The sequence below is a fragment of the Lactuca virosa genome, chromosome 4, assembly GCF_052849685.1.
Source record: "Lactuca virosa cultivar CGN04683 chromosome 4, Lactuca_virosa_CGN04683_v6, whole genome shotgun sequence".
In the NCBI taxonomy this organism is placed as follows: Eukaryota; Viridiplantae; Streptophyta; class Magnoliopsida; order Asterales; family Asteraceae; genus Lactuca; species Lactuca virosa.
The window spans coordinates 422,205,039-422,212,387 of NC_136429.1; positions in this window are offsets into that span (position 1 = coordinate 422,205,039).

Below are 7,349 nucleotides of genomic sequence, written 5' to 3' on the forward strand. Positions count from 1 at the left end.
ATAGTCGCCAGGGTTTATCTAATAGGCACTACGTGTCATAGTCGCCAGGGTTTATCTAATAGGCACGAAGTCACATCGTCGCCAGGGTTTATCTAATAGGCACTACGTCTCATAGCTGCCAACGTACATCTATACTGTACTAAATTCATAGCTACCAACGTACATCTATACTGTACTTTTATCCCTCATACTTTATCTACCCATGTTTTACCCAACTTATTTGAAGATAAAATATATATACATTTTAAATCATTTTAAACATGTATAAAACATTCATTCAACATCAATGTCAAATAAACAAACAACATATATACACATATCACGTATTTTATATAAAATACTTCATATCTATGTGTAAGATGAAAGTGACTATACACTCACCTGATTTAATGAAAATCGGGCAGCAATTCGTTTCCTAAAACGATCGTTTCTAATAAAACCGGGAGTTTTATTGAGAAACCGGGCTCTGCGAGGGTCGGGCTTCGAAACCGAAAAGATAAATTTTCCGGGCTTCACGGGCACTTCGTGGCGTATTCCGGGGGTAATAATCGATACCGGGGCTTCAGGGGATGTGAAAATAGCCAAAATATTGAAAAAGAGGCCAAAATTGCCAATTTTCCAAAAGTACCCGGAAGATCTCGCAAGCCTTCTATATATAGGCCCGAGGTTCGGACCCGAAGCAGCGAGAAGCAGACACTCGTCGCAGTCTGCGAGGTTCGGAGGCTAAGGCGGTGCGAGGCTCGGACCAGCTGCGAGCTTCGGATTGGTCAGCAGCCTCGGTTCGGACAGATGCTCGCTTCGGATTGGGCCTCCTCCTCGGTGGAATCAGAAGCCTACACGCGGGTCGGATCACATGGGTTGCATGCGAGGATCACGTGGATTCTTTGGACACCTGTGCGACACGCGTCGCTTCTCGGATGTGCCACGCAGCAGCTTCGGACACGTGGCATGCTCCGAGCGAGGGTGACGTGGCAATCACTATTCATGCGATTTTTCTCGAAAATTGTGTCAAATCTTGTAAAATCCATAACTTTCTCATACGAGCTCCGTTTTGGACGTTCTTTATATGCACGCGTAGAGAAAATTATGCGCTACAACTTTCGTTTAGACTTCGTAGGAAAAATTTGAATTTATTTTTTATATTATTATTTTTAACAGACAGGGACAGGAAATCCGTTAAAAATTCGTAACTTCTTCATCCGACGTCCGTTTTTGTCAGACTTTTTACCGTTGTGCTACTAATGACGAGACCTTCAATTCTCATTTAGGTCATGTCGGCTAAAAATCACTCGATCTAAAATTCGAGTTTTTAGCTGTCTACTGCTAAGCTGAAACTTCGAAAAATCATAACTTCCTCATACGAAGTCAGATTTGGGCGTTCTTTTTATCGAACTTCTCGGTTTAGCGAATACTACGAGTTTCGTTTAGATCACTAAGGCTAAAAAGTAGTTTATCAAAAACTCACTTTTTACGACATTCGGCACCGTACCGGTTTGTCGCGAAACTTCGACAGGTCATAACTTCTTCGTTATAACTCGGATTTCGGCATTCTTTATATATCCGTAATCCTTGTCACGACTACTACAACTTTCTCAATAAATATCGGCTTTATCTAATATTTATTTTCGATGCTCATTTTTAATCTTAATTAATTAAATCCTAATAATTAAGCATAAAACACATAAAACACATATTTTTCACATAATTCCTTTTCATTTCTCCAAAATGAGTCACAAAGGTTAACCTAGACTATCATGTAAATATTAATGCCTAGCCTAGAAACACGGGCATGACAATTCTCTCCCCCTTAGAATGATTCCGTCCCCGGAATCACACATCAGCAAACAAATACGGGTAGCGACTCATCATGTCACTCTCCGTTTTTCCCCAGGTGATATTTGGCCCATTCGTATGTTTCCAACGCACAAGCACTAAATCGACCATCTGGCGTCACAACTTCTTAGTCTTACGGTCAACGATTGCCTCAGGTTCTTCAATTAACCTCTTGTTTTCATCCAACCTTAATTTAGAAATGGGAATTATGTCGGGCACATCTCCCGTGAACTTCCTCAAATAACACACATAAAAGGTGTTATGAATACCTTCCAGTTCTTCCGGTAATTCTAGCTTGTAAGCTTGATTCCCGATCCTTTGAAGAACTTTAAATGGTCCAATAAATCATGGACTCAACTTTCCCCTTCTACCAAATCTTATAAGTCCCTTCTATGGCGAGACTTTAAGTAAAACCGAATCTCCAACTTCGAATGATATCGGTTATCTTTTCTTGTCAGCATAGCTCTTTTAACGATCTTGAGCTGCTAACATCCTTTACTTCAATTCGGCTTAAGTCAACTACTACATCGAACTTGGTTCTCTGAACCACGTAACAAACTCATCGTAGTCGGACTCAATTTGATATGACCTCTAGGGTCGGAATAACAATCATCTTCTTAGTCATTACCGAAACGAAGGTAATGAAGTACTCGAACAATAACGGAATCAATTTCTAGCTTCTTGGCAACCTTGTGACTTTCCTTGATCCAAGTACGAGTCCTGTGCTTCCGGTAGTATAGGCCTCTACTACCATTCACACCTACTCATACTCGTCCCAAGTATTGTCTCGCAGTTCTCCAAGTCACCATACAAGAATTTCACATAGTCATTCAATTCATCATATGACAAAACCAGGGTTTATATTATTTCTTAAAATAATTACACAGAGGTTCGAGTTTACCCTATACTACGCCTCTAATAGGCTACATCACGAGTTATTAACTGCATTACTACTTTATGTCTTAGTTTTGGGAATATAAGGTCCTTACTCATGATCTCTTATATTTCCATCTGCTTCATTAAGGATCATTTGGAATGCCTTTGGTTTTGGCGGTGTGTTTTTCTTTGGGCAGTCTCTAGAAATATGCCCTTCTTCGTTACATTCGTAGCACACCTTTTTGTTAGATGCGCATTTGTTGGCGTAATGCCCTGTCTTCCCACATTTGTAGCAAGTCATCTCCTCGCTACACTTCCCGAAGTGTTTCTTTTTACACTTCTCACACCACTTAGCTTCATCTCTTCCTCCAGATTTTGAGAATTTGCTTTCTTTGATGATCTTCGAAGATCCCTCATGCTTCCTTTTCTCTCCAACTTCAGCTCTCTCCAAACCTTTCTCTCTTATCTGAGTCTCGACATTCTTAGCAGCCCAGATGGCGGCTTTCAGAGTGGCTGCTTGTTTGACTATCGGACCAAAATCCACTGGTAAACCGTGGGCAAACTTGTTGACCTTGGAGAGTTCAGTAGGAATTAGATAGGGAATAAGCTTCATCTTTTCTGTAAAACTAGTAGCTTACTCGATGACGCTCATTCTTCCCTTCTTCAGATTCTGGAACTCATTGTTGATTTCCAGAAGGTACTGTTCAGAGCAGTATTGCATTTTCAATTGCACCACGAACTCTTCCCACGAAATCTTGCTAGCTTCCCCCTTGGGCATCGAATCAGCTAGTAACTTCCACCAGCTCAACACACCAGATGTCAACAGAGGAATTGCAAGTGCGGTCTTTTGTTTGTTGCTGCACTCACAGCTTTCAAACATCGTCTCCATTTCGGAGATCCAATTCATGACTTCCACCGGTGTCGGACTCCCAGCTAGACACGGTGGTTTAGATGCCATGAAATCTTTGTATTTGCACCTGCGTCCATCAACTCCTCCATCCTGGTTGTTTTGTCTAACTATCGGTGGGTTGGCTTGACCAAGAGTCCCACTGTAGTTCCCTCCTACTGATTGCCCTTCATTCAATACGGGCTGTTCAACAGGTATCGTAGTTTCTTCCCTATTCTGTTGTCGTAATCGCCTGGTCTCCTCCATTTGGCGATCTAACATCATCTGCATCATTGCTTGTACCCCAGCCATCGTCATTGGCTCAGGTGCATCTCCTACAACAGGTACTTGCTCATCTACTTGAGGTTGAGGCTGTTGATCCCTGTTTCCGTTTGCATTTGCAACTCCACTACGAGTTCTTACCATTACAATCTATATACCGAATAAGGCGAATTTAGGTCTTTACCCTCGATAGGTATTTAAATTCCCTTATCACTCCGAAACGTTTACATGTTAGTTCTAATATCGTAATCGTACGCTTAGAATCCTACACACATAAGGTTTCCAGATCCGGTCGGCAACAGACCATAGATCCGAACAATTAATGGCATATATGGCAAACATATAGCATTTAGCACATAAAAACATTTTAGGCATCTTTCCTAAAATAAACTAGTGCTCGTGTCTAAAATATGGTAGACACTCATCTCACAATCATCACTTAGCATTCTAAGTTTAAGTCTAGAAATCCTACAATTTCTTAGTTCTCTTAACCTAATGCTCTGATACCAACTGTGACATCCCCTAATTTCTCGGCCAGAAAAGATCGATTTCGTTTATGCTTTTTAAAATAAAATCAGAGTAATCCTTTTAAAAGGTGTTGCGGAATTTGTTCCCATAAAAACATGATAATTATATTATCAAATCATTTTTGAAGAAATGTATTTTATTCACTTAAACCATTGGGATGTCATCGTCAATACAGAAACATAAGCATAAACAGAACTTACACTCACTTACACTAGTGATCTACATCTCTTTTAACCTCTCAGTGTAAAGTAACTTTGTATCGATACCTGTGATACAAACAAACTGAGTGGGTCAGGCTTGGGAGCCTAGTGAGCATATAGGGTTTTCAACCCACAATAAATAATTTATTATGCTTAAACATCAAACAATCAACCCAATTACCCAATCCCCATTATCTTATTTATTTCTTAAGGATTTACTCTAAGAATCAAATCTCACTCATTCCTAAGGATTCATCCTAAGGAATAGGCACGAAGTCCATCGCTGCCCAAGGTTCATACAACAGGCACTACGTCACATAGTCGTCGGGGTTTATACAATAGGCACTACGTCTCATAGTCGCTAAGGTTTATACAATAGGCACTACGTCTCATAGTCGCCAGGGTTTATACAATAGGCACTACGTCTCATAGTCGCCAGGTTTATCTAATAGGCACGAAGTCACATCGTCGCTAGGGTTTATCTAATAGGCACTACGTCTCATAGTCGCCAGGGTTTATCTAATAGGCACTACGTCTCATAGTCGCCAGGGTTTATCTAATAGGCACGAAGTCACATCGTCGCCAGGGTTTATCTAATAGGCACGAAGTCACATCGTCGCCAGGGTTTATCTAATAGGCACTACGTCTATACTGTACTAAATTCATAGCTACCAACGTACATCTATACTGTACTTTTATCCCTCATACTTTATCTACCCATGTTTTACCCAACATATTTGAAGATAAAATATATATACATTTTAAATCATTTTAAACATGTATAAAACATTCATTCAACATCCATCTCAAATAAACAAACAACATATATACACATATCACGTATTTTATATAAAATACTTCATATCTATGTGTAAGATGAAAGTGACTATACACTCACCTGATTTAATGAAAATCGGGCAGCAATTCGTTTCCTAAAACGATCGTTTCTAATAAAACCGGGAGTTTTATTGAGAAACCGGGCTCTGCGAGGGTCGGGCTTCGAAACCGAAAAGATAAATTTTTCGGGTTTCACGGGCACTCGTGGCGTATTCTGGGGGTTATAATCGATACCGGGGCTTCGGGGGATGTGAAAATAGCGAAAATATTGAAAAAGGGGCCAAAATTGCCAATTTTCCAAAAGTACCCGGAAGATCTCGCAAGCCTTCTATATATAGGCCCGATGTTCGGACCCGAAGCAGCGAGAAGCAGACACGCGTGACAGTCTGCGAGGTTCGGAGGCTAAGGCGGTGCGAGGCTCGGACCAGCTGCGAGCTTCAGATTGGTCAGCAGCCTCGGTTCGGACAGATGCTCGCTTCGGATTGGGCCTCCTCCTCGGTCGAATCAGAAGCCTACACGCGGGTCGGATAACGTGGGTTGCATGCGAGGATCACGTGGCTTCTTCGGACACCTGTGCGACACCCGTCGCTTCTCGGACGTGCCACGCAGCAGCTTCGGACACGTGGCCAGCTCCGAGCGAGGGTGACGTGGCAATCACTATTCATGCGATTTTTCTCGAAAATTGTGTCAAATCTTGTGAAATCCATAACTTTCTCATACGAGCTCCGTTTTGGACGTTCTTTATATGCACGCGTAGAGAAAATTATGCGCTACAACTTTCGTTTAGACTTCGTCGGAAAATTTTGACTTTATTTTTATATTATTATTTTTAACAGACCGCGACGGGAAATCCGTTAAAAATTCGTAACTTCTTCATCCGACGTCCGTTTTTGTCAGACTTTTTACCGTTGTGCTACTAATGACGAGACCTTCAATTCTCGTTTAGGTCATGTCGGCTAAAAAATACTCGATCTAAAATTCGAGTTTTTAGTTGTCTACTGCTAAGCTGAAACTTCGAAAAATCATAACTTCCTCATACGAAGTCAGATTTGGGCGTTCTTTTTATCGAACTTCTCGGTTTAGCGAATACTCCGAGTTTCGTTTAGATCACTAAGGCTAAAAAGTAGTTTATCAAAAACTCACTTTTTACGACATTCGGCACCGTGCCGGTTTGTCGCGAAACTTCGACATGTCATAACTTCTTCGTTATAACTCGGATTTCAACATTCTTTATATATCCGTAATCCTTGTCACGACTACTACAACTTTCTCAATAAATATTGGCTTTATCTAATATTTATTTTCGACGCTCTTTTTTAATCTTAATTAATTAAATCCTAATAATTAAGCATAAAACACATAATTTTCACATAATTCCTTTTCATTTCTCCAAAATGAGTCACAAAGGTTAACCTAGACTATCATGTAAATATTAATGCCTAGCCTAGAAACACGGGCATTACAGATGGTCAAAGTGAGCGAACCATTCAAACGCTTGGGGATATGCTTCGAGCATGTGTGATAGAATTTGGAAGGTTGTGGGATACCCACTTACCTTTAATTGATTTTTCATACAACAACAGTTATCACACAAGCATCAAAGTTGCTCCTTTCGAAGCATTATATGGTCGTAAATGTAGATCACCGTCGTGTTGGACAAATGTAGGCGACACTCAGCTGGCAAGAGGGCAGACACCAAGCAATGCATTAACAGGACCAAAAATCATACGCGAAACGGCAGAGAAAATAGTTCAAATCAAAGCTCGACTTCAAGCATCACGCGACCGACAGAAGAGTTACGCCGATAAGCGGCGAAAGCCCTTGGAATTTCAAGTCGGGGATCGAGTGTTGTTAAAGGTCTCCCCCTGGAAAGGGGTGATCCGTTTTGGGAAACAGAGAAAACTAAA